We start from the raw sequence: 19,789 nt of genomic DNA on the forward strand, positions 1-19,789 counted from the left end.
GAAAAGGCTACCCTAAACTCGGTGAAGACAGAGCTCTTTTTGCAAGATGTAGGTAAAGAGATTCAAGAGAAGTTAGAGCTACTACTTGAGGATAAGGATGCGGAACAAGGCTTAAAGACTAATTGGAAGAATGTTGAAGACGCCATTTCGCTGCTAACTAAGCGTCAACGACGAAGAGACAAGATGATAGTTAACCCTACTCAAGTCCCAAGTGTTTCCAAGAGTCCTATAAAGCCTGTTATTGTGGTTTCAAAGAGTGACAAATCCATCCTAGATGATATTGTCAAAGGAATGCAAGAGCTCAAGTTAAAGCTTACAAGGCTAGAAGAAAAGGGGCAACCATCAGGTCAATCTACAGGGCAACGACCGCAAACCAGAGAAGGATTTGTCAATAGATTCATATGGTGTGATAATACTGACCATGGAAGGAGGGATTGTGAAAGTTTTAAAGATGCTTTGATGAAGGAGCTCGTTTTCTTTAAAGATGGAAAAATCCACTTAAGTGAAACAGGTAAGCTCTTGGGAACAAACTTTGGCAAAGACGGGATGAAGAAGCTAGTTGAGGACATGGCTACTAGCCATGCCATCTCAATGGTTGAGGCAGCCGCCTATGGGTTGAAGGTAGATCCTATTAAGAAAAAAGGATCATTCAAGGTTGGAGAAGATGAGTCTAATGATATTGGAGAGCTATGGCCATACGCTATAGAGTCTGCTATGAAGGGTAAAATGACTACAGAGATTTTACATGAAGCTGGAGATTGCATTCGTCTTGAAACAGGTTGGAATGACCCTGTGGACTCTTTGTTAGTGCATGCATATATTGCCAAATGTCAAGAAAATGAGGCCATCGTTGAAGGGAAACGTAGGCGCGAGAATGGGGATGAAGGGACTTCAAAGAGGGCAACGAGGAGTGGAGGTAGAAATGACATAGTGCCTCCTAGATCACCTTCGCCGCAACAGATGCCTGTCCCCGGAGTGCCTATGCAAGAGGCCTTAAAAGACAAGAAGAAGGAAGCAACAAAATCCAAATCAAAGGGTCCGGCCTACAAACTCCAATCCGATATAGATGCATCAATGGATCTCAAAAAGGTTTTGGAAGAGAGGATTCTAAATAGTAAGGTGGAATTTGCCTTGGACGAGGTCCTTGGTATAGCAAAGCGGGAATTCCACGAAGAAATAATAGATATCATAAAGAGGAAGCGGCAATCTCTTACTGAATCTATCCATGTACAAGGTGAAGAGGATACTTTAAATGCACAAGGTGTACAAGTCTATGGCAAGCAAGGTGAAGAAAGTGTTGTTGGATGCTACAAGTCTAGGGGAGGAGTAAAACACGTTCGCTTCTTGGATGATGAAGATGAAGTGGAAGCCACTCACAAGAGCTACTACTTGAAGAGTCACTGGGCAAGAGCAACTACCAAGACGCTGGTAAAAGTGGGAGACTTAGAAGAGCCATACATTGCATTGATAGATCATGGGTCGGAAATTAACCTCATGTCAAAGAGTCTTTATCAAAAAGGAAAATGGCCAATTGATATAAATCATGGATGGATGATTCGTGTAGCAAACAACTCATCAGGGGAGCTGTACGGAGCTTGTCCAAATGTTAAGGTGACTATAGGGGATGTGAAAGATGACCAGAATTTCTTTGTGCAGGAGATGTCTACATACCCTCTTATCCTTGGGCAACCATACATCACGGCTACTCGCATGGAAACCAAGGTGATGGAGGATGGGTCAACTTATGCAAGAATAAGGAGCAGGGATGGAAAGCATGCAGTACAGTTCCTTACTGTTTGTGTAGACCATGAAAGGAACCATGAAAGTCTTAGAGAGCAACCCTTGCCAAAGACAAACAAAGAGTTCAAGGACTACAGGGATATGAGGGGTTTTGGCCATGTACCATTGTAGAGCGGGATTGCAGTGGTACAAGAAGAGAAAGGTTCTCGCATGATGTATATGCAAAGGATACATTTTCTACAGGTTTTGTAGGATTATCAGACTATGGATCTATTGCTTTTACAGAGTGTGAGGACTTAAAGCGGGGTGAACGACAACATGTAAATAGTGTACAAAGACGTTTGAAGATGAATGGTTTCCTAGAAGATGAAGAACGCATTGCAGGTGTGTTTGATGAGTGTTCTTTTGTGGATACTATGCAAGATTTGGAGTCTTTAGTGGATTGCAATTTGTGTATGGGAAGTGAGGTTGTGAAAGTATGCTCAATCGAAATGTACAAGGCCATTGAGGATTTCAAAAATGCTCAAAGTGTTGATGTACGAGTGGAGACTAAGTATAAGTTCGTGGCAAAGAAAGTGAAACCAGTGGCATTACCTCTACCAAAAGACTACACAAATAAGATGGAACAAGCTGCTTTGCAACCTAGTCTTCGTGACCCAAGCAAGATTGGACACAAGTTCACATAGGATTCTTTGAAGGAGTTACAGGTTGGTTGCGAGGACAGTTTGACAAAAGCTGAAAAGATATGCTTTGAAGACATGCTTGCCAAACACAGAAAAGCTTTTGCATTTGAGCCTTATGAGATAGGGTGTGTTGATCCATCCATTTTTGCTCCTATGGTGATCTTCACTATCCCTCATGTACCTTGGAACTTGAGGCCTATTCCTGTTCCAAAGGCTCATTTGCCAAAACTCATTGAGTTGCTTAATGAAAAGATCAAGATGGGTATCTTGGAGCCTTCTTGTGCTTCGTATTCAAACAGGTGGTTCACAGTTCCGAAGAAAAATGGTTCTTTACGCTTTATTCAGGATATGCAACCTGGTAATAAGGTGACAATCAGAAATGTGGGTATAGGGCCAATTGTCGATGAGTTTGCAAAGGCATTTGAAGGGAGGGCAATATATTCTATGGGAGATTTGTACTCAGGGTATGATCAGTTCCAACTAGCAATGGAAAGCAGGGGCCTGACTACCATGAGGACACCCTTGGGTTTAGTAAGGATGTGCACCTTACCTCAGGGGGCAACTAATTCAGTTGCACATATGATGAATGGTATGAACAAAGTCCTACGTGACTTCATACCTCAAACTACAATGCCTTTCCTTGATGATGTGCCAATCAAAGGATGTGATGTAAGTGATAAAGATGTGGCTCTAGACTCGAGGGGGTGCCGAAAGTATGTGGCAAACCATATCAATGATTATGATAATATCTTGTCAAGGTTGGAAGAGGTGAACCTTACCTTATCTGGCCAAAAGTCAGTGTTTGTCGTAAAGGAAGTTCTTATTGTGGGACATATGTGCGGGCCATATGGTAGAAAGCCTTGTCCTGCAAAGATTGATGTAATCCAGAGAATGAAAGAGAAATGTATAAATGTCACTGAGGTTCGAAGGTTCTTGGGTGCATGCGTGTTTTATGTTATCTGGATTCCGCATTATGCACATGTAGCAGAACCTTTGTATCAGCTTTTGAGAAAGAACAAAAAGTTTCAATGGGAAGAAATGCATACCCATGCCATGAGGAAATTAAAGAAGTTGTTGCTTATGTCTCCAACTTTGAGAAAAGCAAACTATGAATGTGGAAGATATGTAATTGTGACAGTGGATACTAGCCCCACAGGTATTGGATGGGCGATTCGGCAAGATGATAATGATGGCAAGCATACGTGGTGAGGTTTGGAGCAAAAGTACTAAGTGCTCGTCAATGCAACTATCCACAGGTAAAAAGAGAGTTATGGGGAGTAGTCACAGCTTTGAAATGTGACAAAGAGTATTTGATAGGAGAAAATGTAATAGTGGAGACTGATTGTCTACCCCTTCTTGGAATGATCACAAGCTGCTCAACTCCCGGCATTGCTATGTTGAGATGGATTGCCTACATAAAGTCCTTGAATCCAGAATTTAAGCATATTGCAGGGAAAGATAATCTAGTTGCAGATATGCTTTCAAGAGCAAGGTATGAAAAAGAAGAAGACATGGTTGTCGAGGGCGATGATGTAGGCACACATTTATATAGTATCTATCATGCCAAGGGCGATCATGTTTGTCTATCAAATGCACTTGAGTCATTTACAGAGGACCTATATCAAGGTGACTGGTTGCTTATTGGACGCTATCTGAGCACTTTGACAAGGCAAGAAGGGGTGACTGATCAAGAGTTCAAAAGAATACGGAGAAAGGCCTATGGATACTTTTTGAAAGATGGGTACTTATAGAAGCGTCCAAAACAAAGAAATGGAATGCCCATGAGAGTGGTGAATGATAAGGACAGTCAAAATGAGCTTATGAAAAAGTTTCATGAGAGTCTTTATGCTGGACACAGAGGTGTATGGGCCACCTTTACTAAAATGAAAGAGAGGTATTGGTGGAAAGGTATGTATAAAGATGTATCTCACTTTGTGGAATCATGTGAAACCTATCAAATGTATTCAAATGTACGTCATCGTGATGGGTTGCACCCTACTTACCCATTGGCCATGCATTACAAGTGGGTAGTAGATCTGGTTACAATGCCATTGGGCTTATGGAAAATGAGATACATAGTGCTTGCACGAGAAGACTTAACCAATCAAGTTGAAGGTCGTGCTCTAAGAACAAAAAGCACAGAAGGGGTATGTAAGTTCCTCTTGGATGATGTAATTAGCCATTATGGTTGTGTTGGGAAAATAACAGCGGACAGGGGTGAATTGGATGCTGACAAAGCAAGGGAGTTTTTCTCTAGGTTGGGCATTAAACTTGCTCTGACTACCTGCATATAAACCTGAGGGAAATGGTAAATCGGAGTGTGGGCATCCTCCTATCATTAAAGCTTTAGCTAAGGCCTGCAAAGGTAAAATGGCAGAGTGGCCTAGGTTGTTGCCTTATGCTTTATGGGCTGATCGTACAACTCATATCTCGGTTACTGGTTATATGCCTTTTGGGTTGATGTATGGTCAGAAACCTATAATGCCAATTGAGGATGTAATTCCCACATGGAATGTATTACCTTGGGGAGATGGAATGAGTAGGGAAGACCTTCTTGCTTTTCGCATACAACAGTTAGAAAGAAGGCCCCAAGATATTGAGATTGCAGTAGCACGATTAAAAGATGCAAGGTTAAAGAATAAGGACATATTCGACAAGAGGCATAGGCTCAGACCTAAAGCTATTGAGGAAGGTGATTGGGTGTTGGTGTATGACTATAGTCTTGAAAACCAACATTCAACAATAAGAAAGCTTTCAAAGAGATGGTTTGGTCCTTATGTGGTTCAGCATGTACATGGGAATGCAACGTATACCTTGCATGAATTAGATGGGACAAAAATGAAGATTCCCATTGCAGGGAAAAGAATCAAGGTATTCAAAAGAAGAGGTGATACAGATCCCTTTGATTCATAGGAAGGTCAAAATCAAGGCTCTAATGAAAATGGTGTGGATGTGGATGAAGAACAAGAGGATGACGCGTTAGATTTTGTTGCAAGCGATGATGAAATCGACATGTATGTTGACTTAAATGAAGACTGAACCTGCAAAAGATATCTGTGGCACATGCCGGAGGATGTGCAGGTTTAGAGGGGGTGGATGTCGTGCAAAGGCACGTTCATAATGTGAAGTTAAATTATCTACCTCACTCTTAATGTTTATGATGTGTGGGACCAAATGCTACAATGTACATAGTGTGATATATGCGAAAATGAATGTCACGGTTGCAGCCGTGTACATACCTTGCCGGGCGGACGAGGCCCTACACGTGGCACCATGGAATGCTTTTACACATAAATATATGCCTAATTTTCTTTGGGAATGTACAAATGTCAAGTGCTTCGAAGTGGCACGCTCATTTTTCCTAGAAAGTTCAATGCGGGCAATCTCGGCCAAAAATAGCAGGTTTCGTGCGCTGGCGTGAAAGATGTATCCAAAGTGCTTACCAAGTGGGAAAATGAGGTTCAACATGAAATTTGAGCCCAATGGGATTTTTCCACAATTTTAGGGATTTTTTCCAGCTTGTTTGGGCTTTTTACAAACAAAAAGTGACATTTTTGGGCTAAAAATGGCCTAAAATAGCCTTAAAAATGCTCAAAATAGCTCAAAATGCCACATCAACGATGTTGGCGTTGTTTCTCAAGTTGTGTGGGAATTTTTAGAGCCAAGAATGAGCTCATTTGCGTACATGATCAAGGAGATACAGCCATTCCTCTACAGGGTGCTAGTGCTGTCCCGTGCTGCTTCCACTACATGGTTGAGGCTCTGAGGCCTCCAATTAGGGCTTCCCCTCCTCAAATAACTACTTGGGCTTCTCCAATGAAGTACTGAAGCTTCCATTAAATGGTCACGACGAGGAATCTAAGCGTAAATTTAGGGTTTTTAACAGGTCGAATGAGCACTGCATCTGTGCAATTGGGAGCGAGGCTACACCTAATCTTCACACACACAAGAGTTTTGAGTTAGTATTGGTTCTTTTTCAAAGTGGAGCTTTCATGGCTGGAGTTTTGTTCTTTTTTAGTGTGTTTTTGGCTTCAGCTCGTCTACGCCTTGCTTGATTTTGCTACGAATCCTCACAGTCAGAGGCTCGGCGCTTTCCTAGTCGCATTGCGCACTTCTTGACAACGGGTCGGGACAATCACACGGCCTCATGTTCGGGCAAGTGTGTCTCACCTTAATATCGAGTTGTTTTCAATTCCAAAAATGCATGTTGGAGGCAAGGGGAAAAGGAGAAATTCCACCAAAATAGAGAAAAATAACCTAATTTTTAAAATTCCTCTTCGCAAATTCCCTTTCTTGAATTGGAATTTTGTATTAGTGTTTGAAAAAAATGTGTCTCGGCTTAATATCGTGTCGTTTTCGATTCCAAAAATGCATGTTGAGGGCAAGGGAAAAAGGAGAAATACAACCCCAAAATAGAGAAAAATAACCTAATGTTTAAAATTTTCTCTTCGCAAATTGAAGAAAGGGAATTTTGTATGTTTGGAAAAATGGTTTTTCTCGAACATTGGGCCCGAGGAGGCGGTAAAGGAGAAATTCCACCCCAAAATACAGAAAAATAGTGTAAAAATGTGAGAAAATGGCTTGATTTTTTAAAATTTAGATAATGGGGGAAGGGATTCAAGCCCCTCCCCCCGGACACGTGGCCTCACCTCCTGCATCTGGCAGCTCTCAAATTCTCGGGCGAGTGTGCCCTGCATGAGATGAGACAGTGGACAGGTGGAGAAGTCACGCAGTGCGAGAGAAAGAGAGTAAGAGGGTGTAAAGGTCACCGAGTGCGAGAGAGAGAGAGAGAGAGAGAGAGGGGGGGGGGGGGGGGGACCCGGGGTGTGCGGCGCTACAAGGTTCATCCGGCCAGTGGTGTCTGCAACCCGTCGGCAGCACAGGTGACACAGTCGAGACCGTGAGAGAGAGAGAGAGAGAGAGAGAGAGAGAGAGAGAGAGAGAGAGAGAGAGAGAGAGAGAGAGAGCTGCGCCTCCGTGTGTGTGTGTGTGTGTGTGTGTGTGTGTGTGTGTGTGAGAGAGAGAGAGAGAGAGAGAAAGGAATCGTCAGTTTAAAAAAATCGATTTCGCAAATATACAAAATGGCATTTTTTATAATTTAGCTCTATTTGCTTAAATTTTCCAACTGGATTTTTTCCAACTCCCCCTCCCTTCAATAGTAGGTTTTGATTTTCCAACCAGCACAAGCTAAGCTAAGGCACACTTTCTGCGAACATTGGACTACAAGTGCGTGAATGCGGAGAGAGAGAGAGAGAGAGAGAGAGAGAGAGAGAGAGAGAGAGAGAGCATGAGAGAGCATTGTGCCGAAATCAATTTCATGAACGGGAAGAGAGAGAGAGAGAGAGAGAGAGAGAGAGAGAGAGAGAGAGAGAGAGAGAGAGAGAGATAGATTTTATTATCGTCCTCGGAGGTCAAATATGACCTATGGGACCAAAGTTACATGTGATGTAGTATGTGTATGACTGATGAGTGACTCTCGATGCTCCAAAATTGTAGTGATGAGAGTCGCAATGGAGAGCCCACACTTTGGCTGGGAGAGGAAAGTGTGTAGGTCTAAGTTATGGCTGAAAATGTGAGAGAAGCAAGTTCGGATGTGATCAAAAGCTGAGCACTCTAGTAGTGTGTGGTACTCAGACTCAGACTCTAGTAGTGTGTGTGTGTGTGTGTGTGTGTGTGTGTGTGTGTGTGAGAGAGAGAGAGAGAGAGAGAGAGAGAGAGAGAGAGAGAGCATTGTGCCAAAATCCATTGAATGAACGGGGGAAGAGAGAGAGAGAGAGCATTGTGCCGAAATCCATTGCATGAACGGGAGAGAGAGAGAGAGAGATTTCTGCCAGCCACTACACACACACACACACACACACACACACAGAGAGAGAGAGAGAGAGAGAGAGAGAGAATTCTGGCTTTCCCTTGCCACGTGGTGCAACCTCCTTTCTCCGGCCCGTGTCTTCTGTAGCCCGGAAACACAGCGATTGAGCGAGTGCGGTCAGAGCGAGAAAGAGAGAGAGAGAGACTGTTGTGAGTCTGCGTGCCTCTCGCATGTGGGGCCTGTGAAGCAACGTGATGAGGACTCAGGAGCGCCCGCGGCCCGCCCACTTTATCACACGTGGAAGTGACTGGAAGGGGAAGAGAGAGAGAGAGAGAGAGAGAGAGAGAGAGAGAGAGAGAGAGAGAGAGAGAGAGAGAGAGAGAGAGATAGATTTTATTATCGTCCTCGGAGGTCAAATATGACCTATGGGACCAAAGTTACATGTGATGTAGTATGTGTATGGCTGATGAGTGACTCTCGATGCTCCAAAATTGTATTGATGAGAGTCGCAATGGAGAGCCCACACTTTGGCTGGGAGAGGAAAGTGTGTAGGTCTAAGTTATGGCTGAAAATGTGAGAGAAGCAAGTTCGGATGTGATCAAAAGCTGAGCACTCTAGTAGTGTGTGGTACTCAGACTCTGGAACTTGCAGTGAGAATAATGTGCACAATCGATTTGACTCTTCTCCATTGCCCCAACGCCCTATCTCGCATCGAAGGAAATGGGAGCTAAGCCGAATTGTTGCAATAGTGCGTATCGCGGACAAGGGAATAGGCTCAAGCATGTAAGTGTGAGTACGGTTTCCTCTCTCAGCGAAGAACATGGTTTTGTAGTTGGGGGCAATATAGGTGGTGTAATGTATGAAGCGTGACCCACCGGATTTCTCCCAAGCCGTAATACATTGGTGTTGTAGAAAAGCTTCATTCACTTGAGAGTCAATTGAAGCATCATGTAGCAAGTGTAATGCATCCCATCTCCCAAACCACTTCTTTATGTCTTGCATCCATCCCGTGCTCAAGATCTTGCTTTTATGCGTCTTTTGAACTTTTTTGCTTGCTTCCCATGCAATTGTAGGAAGTCGATGTGAGGGGTTTTGACGCATCTTTATCATGTACTCCACAACCCTTTCCATGCCCATAACCTCAATTGGAAGAGATCCCGACTCAAGAAGTAAGAGCATATATGGTGTTTGTGTCTTAACTTGGAGAAAGTTTGTAAGAAAATGCTTTTGGACATTCTCAAACTCTTTCCAAGTAAACTTTGAGATGCTCCCGCCCCACACTTCAACTCCATAAAGAAGAACCGGTGTCACCAATGCATCAAAAAGATACTTCTTGAGAACCCAACACTTGATGTTTCTCGCATTACACATGTTCTCAAATGCATAATATGCTCTCTTTCCCGCTTCCAAATGACGCATAGCACATTCATGCCACTTGTGATTGGATGGAACCTCAAGGCCAAGGTACTTAAAGCTCTCAACAACTTCAAGTGTCTCGTTGTTGTACACAATGCATGGCTTCTCCTTATGGTTGGTTTTCACAAGCATAACCTTTGTTTTGGATTCATTTACAATTAGCCCACTATGCAAGCAAAAGTTCTCAAGGACAACCATAAGCTTTTGTGCATCTTCTAAAGTGTGTGCTAGAAGCACTACATCATCCGCATACAACAAAAGCATGATTACCGCATTGCAAATAGTGACCTCTTCAATGCCTTCTTCTTGCATAAAGTCAAGTACCATTTGTTCCAATTGATCGATGCATAGACCAAAGAGAGTTGGTGACAATGGACATCCTTGTTTAACCCCAATAGTGCTTACAAAAATTTCTGAAATTTCTCTTCCCATGCGCAATTGACAAATCACCTTCTCATAGATTCGAGAAACCGCAAGCATAAACTCACTTGGCACTTGGAGTTCTTCCATCCTTCTCCACAAATTGTTACGTGGAATCATATCAAAGGCTTTCTTAAAGTCCACAAAACAACAATACCATCGCTTGCCTTTCAATTGACTTTCCTCCATGAGAACACGAAGAGTGACAAGATGATCAATGGTGCTATGGCATCGACGAAAACCCGCTTGTCCCTTTGCACGCTTGTCATTCTCTTCAGCCCAATCACTCAATTTCATCTCCATTATGCACCCAAACAACTTTGCCATAAGAGACCCAATCATTATAGTCCGGTAGTTGCTTACATTCTTTACATCCCCTCCTTTATGCAAAGGCTTAACCCAATTAGTACTCCAATCATAAGGCATACCATGTTGAAGTGCAAAGTTGAACATATCACACATCCACTCATGGGTAAAATCTCCCGTCCATTTGATCATCTCCGGCTTGATACCTTGAAGATCTCCCGCTTTGCGAGTGGCCAACTTTTCAAGCCCACCGCATACATCCTCAATAGTAAAAAAAGACGGCATACATGGGAGTGAACCATAAAATGGCATTTTTTCAGTATTTTCTTGCTCATATAATTGCCTACAATGTGTGTACATATCCACTAGACGAGAGAGAGAGAGAGAGAGAGAGAGAGAGAGAGAGGGGGGGGGGAGAGGGAGAAAACTGCGCCAGATTGTGTGTGTGTGTGTGTGTGTGTGTGTGAGAGAGAGAGAGAGAGAGAGAGAGAGAATTGTGCCATAACTGCCAGCGCACGAACGTGGAGAGAGAGAGAGAGAGAGAGAGAGAGAGAGAGAGAGAAAGAGAGAGAAAGCTGCGTCTCTGTGTGTGTGTGTGTGTGTGTGTGTGTGTGTGTGTGTGAGAGAGAGAGAGAGAGAGAGAGAGAGAGAGAGAGAGAGAGCATTGTGCCAAAATCCATTGCATGAACGGGGGAAGAGAGAGAGAGAGAGAGAGAGAGAGAGAGAGAGAGAGAGAGAGAGAGAGAGAGAGAGAGAGAGAGAGCATTGTGCCGAAATCCATTGCATGAACGGGAGAGAGAGAGAGAGAGAGATTTCTGCCAGCCACTACACACACACAGAATTCTGGCTTTCCCTTGCTACGCGGTGCAACCTCCTTTCTCCGGCCCGTGTCTTCTGTAGCCCGGAAACACAGCGATTGAGCGAGTGCGCTCAGAGTGAGAAAGAGAGAGAGAGACTGTTGTGAGTCTACGTGCCTCTCGCATGTGGGGCCTGTCAAGCAACGTGATGAGGACTCAGGAGCGCCCGCGGCCCGCCCACTTTATCACACGTGGAAGTGACTGGAAGGGGAATAGAGAGAGAGAGAGAGAGAGAGAGAGAGAGAGAGAGAGAGAGAGAGAGAGAAAGAAAGAGAGAGAATGAATGTTGTCAGCGCAACAAAGTGGAGGGAGGGAGAGAAAGAGAGAGAGAGAGCGCACAGTCTCACGTGGAGGAGGGAGATGAAATGAAATGTTATATTAAACGTCTTCAAAGGGCCAAGGGTCTATGAGACCAACCTCATACAATCTTGATGGATCTAATACAATGTCCGATTACAAAAACTAAAATCAATATCATCATCATCGTCAACGCCCAAGGATGCACGGCATTGGGAAAGGGGAAAAAGAGAAATTCCACCCCAAAATAGAGGAAAATTGAGACGGGTTGGGACAATTGCGCAGCCTCATGTTCAGGCGAGTGTGTCTCATCTTTATATCGTGTTGTTTTCAATTCCAAAAATGCATGGGGGCAAGGGGAAAAGGAGAAATTCCACCCCAAAATAAGAGAAAAATAACCTAATTTTTAAAATTTCCTCTTCGCAAATTCCCTTTCTTGAATTGGAGTTTTGTATCGGTGTTTGAGAAAAATGTGTCTCTACTTAATATCGTGTTGTTTTCGATTCCAAAAATGCATGTTGAGGGCAAGGGAAAAAGGAGAAATTCCACCCCAAAATAGAGAAAAATAATATAATTTTTAAAATTTCCTCTTCGCAAATTGAAGAAAGGGAATTTTGTATGTTTGGAAAAATGGTTTTTCTCGAACATTGGGCCCGAGCAAGGGGTAAAGGAGAAATTCCACCCCAAAATAGAGAAAAATAGTGTAAAAATGTGAGAAAATGGCCTGATTTTTGAAAATTTCCAAAAATTCCACCCCAGAATAGAGAAAAATTGAGACGGGTCGGGACAATCACACGGCCTCATGTCCGGGCAAGTGTGTCTCAGCTTAATATTGTGTTGTTTTCTATTCCAAAAATGCATGTTGGGCGCAAGGGGAAACGGAGAATGTCCACCAAAATAGAGAAAAATAACCTAATTTTTAAAATTTCCTCTTCGCAAATTCCCTTTCTTGAATTGGAATTTTGTATCAATGTTTGGGAAAAATGTGTCTCGGCTTAATATCGTGTCGTTTTCGATTCCAAAAATGCATGTTGAGGGCAAGGGAAAAAGGAGAAATTCCACCCCAAAATAGAGAAAAATAACCTAATTTTTAAAATTTCCTCTTTGCAAATTCAAGAAAGGGAATTTTGTATGTTTGGAAAAATGGTTTTTCTAGAACATTGGGCCAGGGCAAGGGGAAAAGGAGAAATTTGACCCCAAAATAGAGAAAAATAGTGTAAAAATGTGAGAAAATGACTTGATTTTTTAAAATTCCTCTTCACAAATTCAAGAAAGGGAATTTTGTATGTTTGGGAAAGCAGTTTTTTTTTAACATTGGGCCCGGGCTGCTAGGGTCATATGTCACAGTGCCGTAGTAGGTTGTGGGGGCGCCAGCAACGGCGTGGTGAACCAGGGTAAGAGAGAGAGAGAGAGAGAGAGAGAGAGAGAGAGAGAGAGAGAGAGAGAGAGAGAGAGAGAGAGGGTCCAAGAAAATTCATTTTCACGAACATACAAAATACCCTTTAGGATAGAAAATTTGCAAAATAACTAGCATTTTTAATAGTTTAAGCTTTTTTTTTGAAACTTTAACGTGATTTTTTTCCTTATCTCCAGTGTTTGGGGAAAACGTATCTCAAGTTAATATCGTGTCGATTTCGATTTCAAAAATGCTTGTTGAGAGCAAGGAGAAAGGGAGAACTTCTGCTCCAAAATAGAGAAAAATAGTACAATTTAAATTAAAAAACATAACTTTTAAAAAATTCTCTCTTGACAAATTCAAGAAAGGGAATTTTGTATGTTTGGAAAAATAGTTTTTTTGAACATTGGGCCCAGGTTGTTGGGGTCAACCGTCACAGTGCCGTATAGCAGGTTGTGGGGGCGCCAGCTATGATGTGGTGATCTAGGGTAGGCCAGAGAGAGAGAGAGAGAGAGAGAGAGAGAGAGAGAGAGAGAGAGAGAGAGAGAGAGAGAGAGAGAGAGAGATGTGTACGGGAGTCACATGGGTCCAAGAAAATTAATTCATTTTCACGAACATACAAAATACCCTTTAGGATAGAAAATTTGCAAAAGAATTGGCATTTTTAATAGTTTACGCTATTTTTTTGAAATTTTCACGTGATTGTTTCCCTTATCTCCAGTGCTTGGGAAAAATGTATCTTAGCTTAATATCGTGTCGATTTAATTTCAAAAATGCTGGTTGAGAGCAAGGAGAAAGGGAGAACTTCCGCTCCAAAATAGAGAAAAATAGTGTTTTTTTTAAAGCATAATTTTTAAAAATTCCCTCTTGACAAATTCAAGGAAAGAAATTTTCTATGTTTGGAAAAATGTTTTTTTCCGAACACTGCCCGGGCCTAAGGAAGAGAGAATGAAATGTTATATTAATCTCTTTTGCACACACACACACACACACACACTGAGAGAGAGAGAGAGAGAGAGAGAGAGAGAGAGAGAGAGAGAGAGAGAGAGAGAGAGAGAGAGAGAGAGAGAGAGAGAGAGAGAGAGAGATAGTTCTATTATCATCCTGGGAGGTCAAATATGACCTATGGGACCAAATGAACATGTCACGTGGTGTGAGTGGAGTTCATAAGTGACTCTCGATGCTCAAAAATGGTTGAAATGAGCGTCACAATAGAGAGTCCACATCGTGGTTGGGAGAGGAAGGTATGTAGGGAGAGATCATGGCTGAATATATGGGGAAAAGAAGACCTAATGTGGTCAAAAGCTGAGCACTCAAGTAGTGTGTGGTACTCACTCTCTCGCACTTGACGAGGGCATAAGGTGCAAAGTCGATGACACTCCTCGCCAGTGCCCCAACGTCCGGTCTCGCAGCGTAGAGAATGGGAGCTAAGACGAATGGAGGCAATGGTGCGGATCGCACTCAACGGGATGGGCTCAAGGATGTAGGAATGGGTTCGGTTACCTCGTTCCGAGAAGAAGAGAGATTTGTAGTTTGGGGCAACATGTGTGGTGTAATGGCTGAAGCGAGAACCTCCGGATTTCTCCCAAGCCGTGATACATTGGCGTTGTAAGAAGGCCTCATTAACTTGGGAGTCGATCGACGCATCCTTGACCAAGTGACATGCATCCCATCTTCCAAACCATTTCTTGATATCAAGCATCCTCCCCGAACTTAGTATTTTGCTCTTGCATGTCTTTTGAACCATTTGACTTGCTTCATATGCGATTCTAGGAAGTCGATGCAAAGGGATACGTTGTGTCTTACGCATGTACTCCACAACCCTTTGCATGCCCAAGACCTCAATGGGAAGCAATCCGGACTCAAGAAGTAAGAGCATGTAGGGTGTTTGTGTCTTGACATGGAGAAAGTTGGTGAGAAAACGCTTTTGGACATTCTCAAACTCTTTCCAAGTAGACTTCCCGATGCTTCCACCCCACACCTCCACTCCATAAAGAAGCACCGGTGTCACCAATGTGTCAAAGAGGTACTTTTTGAGAGCCCAACACTTGATCTCTCCTGCATTGCACATGTTCTCAAATGCATAATAGGCCCTCTTTCCGGCTTCCAAGCGACGCATTGCACAATCCTTCCATTTATGATTGGATGGAACCTCAAGGCCAAGGTACTTGAAGTGATCTACCACTTCAAGTTTCTCATTGTTATATACAATGCATGGATTTTCATCATTGAGGGTCTTTACAAGCATAACCTTGGTTTTGGATCCATTCACGATCAGCCCGCTATGTAAGCAAAAGCGTTCCAAGACACTCATAAGCTTTTGTGCATCTTCTAAGGTATGCGCCAAGAGCACTACATCATCGGCATAAAGCAAAAGCATGATCACCGCATTTCCAATCTTAACCTCTTCTATGCCTTCTTGCTGCATAAAGTCAAGAACCATGCATTCCAATTCATCAATGAGTAGCCCAAAGAGGGTTGGGGAAAGTGGGCATCCTTGTTTGACACCAATAGTGCTTGCAAAAAATTCTGAAATTCCATCTCCCATACGTAAGCGACATATCACTTTTTGGTAGATGCGAAAGACTACATGCATAAATTCTCTCGGCACTTGAAGGCTTTGCATACGTCTCCAAAGATTTCCTCGCGGTACCATGTCAAAAGCTTTCTTGAAATCCACAAAGCAACAATACAACTTTTTTCCTTTCAATCGAGACGCTTCCATAAGAACTCGAAGAGTGACAAGGTGATCAATAGTGCTATGATGCTTTCGAAAACCTGCTTGTCCAAGTGCACGTTTGCCATTCTTTTCAGCCCATTCACTTATCTTCATCTCCATGATACATCCAAATGACTTTGCCATTAAAGAACCAACCATTATAGGGCGATAGTTGTTCACATTGTTTACATCTCCTTGCGCAAAGGTTTGATCCAATTTGCACTCCAATCATGAGGCATGCCATACTGAAGTGCAAGGTTAAACATATCGCATATCCAATATCGTGTTTTCTTGCTTGTCCATTTAATCATTTCAGCCTTGACACCTTGAAGGTCACCTGCCTTGCGAGTAGCAAGTTTCTCAAGCGCGCGGCATACATCTTCAATGGTAAAGAAAGGAGACATAAGCGGAAGGGAGCTACAACACTCCATCTTATCAACATTAGGTTGCTCATAGAGATTCTTACAATGCATATACATATCCTCAAGAGTCAAGTCACCAAAGCTCTCAATGCGCTTTTCTTTTAGATTTTGCCAAAACTTGCCACATGCATGTGCTTTCTGTTGTGCTAAAAGAAGTTGTTTTTCGACTTCCCACCTTCTCCTCTTGTATGTGTGTGAACATTCCAAGTAAACTTCCTTGTCTTTGATTGCATCCAATCTTAGCAAGTGTTTTCGGGCTTGACTACATTCCATGTCAAACCATTTCTTCTTGGTGCTACCCTTCTTAGACCTTTTGCAAGACATGTGTTTCACCGAAAAGCATTCCTTCGCACAAGAGAAAATTACTTCTTTGAAAACTTTCCACTTGCATTCTAATGTTGGGCTCTCTTGATGATCTATCATGCTTAACATTTGGTCCACCATATCAGCATATATAAGTGCTCGTTTGAAGTCTAGATGTAGGTACAAATGATTCACATCATGATTGGAGGCTACATGCTCGGGCCGTTTACCACACTTGAGGTCAATACATAACATCCTATGATTCGATTCCGGATTCCATTCACCAAGCGTAAAGCTTTGTATGAATTCTAGAGTGGCTTCCGAGAACAACATATAGTCAATCACGCTAGCACCGTTGTGCTTTCTACATGTAAAGTCATTGGTGCCTTGCCATAGAGATACACCATTTGCAATGAGCATTCCGGTACTATTGCACATATGTAGAAGTGACTTTCCATAGTGATCCACTTCTTTTGCATCATTAGAACTTCGATTATACATGTATGAGTCATCCATTCTTCTTGAGACATGCGGCATGTCTACTTGTTGTGTGTCGTGTTGTAGCATATTTGTGCGAGCATTCATGTCTCCAAAAACAATGACTTCACCTTGATCCTTGTAATGAGCAATGTATTCCTCTAGTTCAACAAAGGGCTGATCTCTATCCATATTCAAGCAAGCATAAAAGTTGGAGTCATAGTGAGGAATGTAGCAACCGGCCACAAACATGACTTGACCATTTGGTGGGCTGATTTTCAGCCATAAGTAGCGTTTATACTTATCTTCTTTGACAATGGAAACATCTTTCAAACCCTTTTTGGTCATACATGCTACGCCTCCTTGGCCTCTTCGTTGCTTTGCATTTTTGGCCCACATCAAAGAATGCACATCGTATTTGTCAAATCCAAGAATTCGTTGCGTATCATGCTCCCATGTTTCTACAAGAAGTATCACATTGGAGTCATTGGTAAGTTCATCAATGCCAATTCCTGCATTCCATGGATACCCGTTACAATTCCAAAAGCTTATTCACAAGCGTGAGTTGGTCTCATAGATCATGTGTCCCTATTTGTTGGGTGGACTTGCATCCTCCTTAAGTGGCTTTTCTTCTTGAGGTGATACCTTAACCTTCTTGCTTCTTTCCTCATATGCTTTGCGACGTACATTTTGTTGCATAATAGTGCGATCCTCATATACATTACAACCTGTTCCTTTGAGGTAGATCCAACCATTGAGAGAGAGAGAGAGAGAGAGAGAGAGAGAGAGAGAGAGAGAGAGAGAGAGAGAGAGAGAGAGAGAGAGAGAGAGAAATGAAACCTTGTGGTAGGAGATGTTGTTGATATGATCATCATCATCCTCATCATGAGAAGAGGGGAGCTTGGTCACTAGGATGACGAGCAAGCTTAGCAAAACAATGGCAGTATTGACTGATAACATGTCAAGTCAGAGAGAGAGAGAGAGAGAGAGAGAGAGAGAGAGAGAGAGAGAGAGAGAGAGAGAGAGAGAGAGAGAGAGAGAGAGAGAGAGATGCTCTTCAAGTTCAGCCTGAGGAGAGTAGGGGACAAGGGAAGCTCAACTACATGAGTAGCTGGACTTCAGGAGACCTCATCAATGTGATGATCATCATCCTTATAAGAGGAGGAGAGCTTCACCATCAAGTTGAGCAGCACATAGGATGGTAGCACGGACACTCAACATCGCGAGAGAGAGAGAGAGAGAGAGAGAGAGAGAGAGAGAGAGAGAGAGAGAGAGAGAGAGATTATATTTAGGTTTGGGATGAGGAGAGCATGGGACGGGGGTGATAGTGGAGCAGTTGCTAGGATGGAAAATGACATTGGCATGACATCCTCATTAGTGGAGCAGAGCTTGGCCAGCAAGACAATGAGAAAGCACCAACTCCCAACACACACGAGAAATGTTTGTGTGTGTGTGTGTGTGTGTGTGTGTGTGTGTGTGTGTGTGTGTGTGAGAGAGAGAGAGAGAGAGAGAGAGAGAGAGAGAGAGAGAGAGAGAGAGAGAGAGAGAGAGAGAGAGAGAGATTTGAGAGATCCATGCCGCCGCTGAAGGCGGCGCCGTTTTACTAGTTGAGCTTAAAAGTTTCAAGCAAGGAGAGAGCATCCACGTATCATTCATTGGAGACCTTTGGACTTTTCCACTTTTGTTTGAAGTTTTTTTTTACCATAAAGGGCGCGAGAGCTTTATATTAAGTAGAGAACAAAATTACATTGCAGCGCTTTACAAACTGTTACTTCCATATGACCCGATAGTACCGATTTACATTCTGAGGTAATTACAAAAATTTATAGGGGGATCATCAACAGGTTCTATTCTGCTTACATAACATTTAAGCTGACAGGTTTTCTAGAAGATCCTGCATGGGGGCGACTAGCCGTATCCCATTGGTATGTAATCTTCGTAGCCTTTCAACATCCATTATGCACTCGTCAAGCATCCTCTTTAGGTGTGTGTAGGATCCGTCAAGGAGAACCTCTTGTTGCTTGTTGATGTTGGCGCTATTGTAGTAACTCATGCAGTCGGTAAGCACTTTGTAGCTTGCTTCATACACTCTACATTGGTCAAGCTTTAGTTGGTTAACCTGCAGGGAAAAGCAGTGAAAAAGTTCTCTCAGACTTTTAGTCTAGTAAGCCCTGTTAAACAACCTGTCATTTCGGTCAGACCAAATGATCCAAAAGATCCTATTCCAAAAAACTGACAATACAGATACCGAGTCCCCTAAAAGAAGTTGCTTCCAACTTAGTGTGAGTCCTAGTCCTTCATTAAGAGGGGAAAAAATATTTATGCGTTTAGGACAGTTAATGAACAGGTGGCGGATATCCTCTTCGACCCTGTTGCACCGTAAGCAGACTCCGTTTCCTAAGCCAGCGCTCTTCATTCTATGGCCTGTCCAGACTGCTTTGTGCAGAATTAACCAGAGTAAGATGGAATGCTTTGCAGGGATACCCCTATTCCATAAGGCCTGGAATTTGAAAGTCCATTGCCTACAATTAGAGAAACTTTCCATTTCCTGTTAAGAGAAATGTGCAGAGGTTCTTTTAGGTTTGGGGTCTGAGTGGGAGGGTTGGGCAAAGCACTACCATTTGACCAGTAAAAAGCCTTGGAGGAGGAGTCGATTTCACTTGAGAGGGTCCATTCTAGTTCCTTTGGGAAGAGGGACTTCCGTCTTTCTATTAGTGCTATTTCCTAGGGTTGTAAGTTGTAACGACTTGTGAGCTCGGTAAGGGAGAGCCACCTGTGCTCGAGATTGTGCCACAGGTTTTTCCAGGTTGAGATGCCTTTGTTGTGGATGCGTTTGGCTGTCCTAATATGAGCCTGACTGAGGGGGGGGATAGGAGGCATTGCCCACCATAAAGATTCATGGGTTCTTAGGTGGAGGTAATCCCAGTTTATTCTTAAGTGTTCT

Source organism: Adiantum capillus-veneris, chromosome 10 (assembly GCF_014529385.1).
Source record: "Adiantum capillus-veneris isolate H3 chromosome 10, ASM1452938v2, whole genome shotgun sequence".
Classification (NCBI taxonomy): Eukaryota; Viridiplantae; Streptophyta; class Polypodiopsida; order Polypodiales; family Pteridaceae; genus Adiantum; species Adiantum capillus-veneris.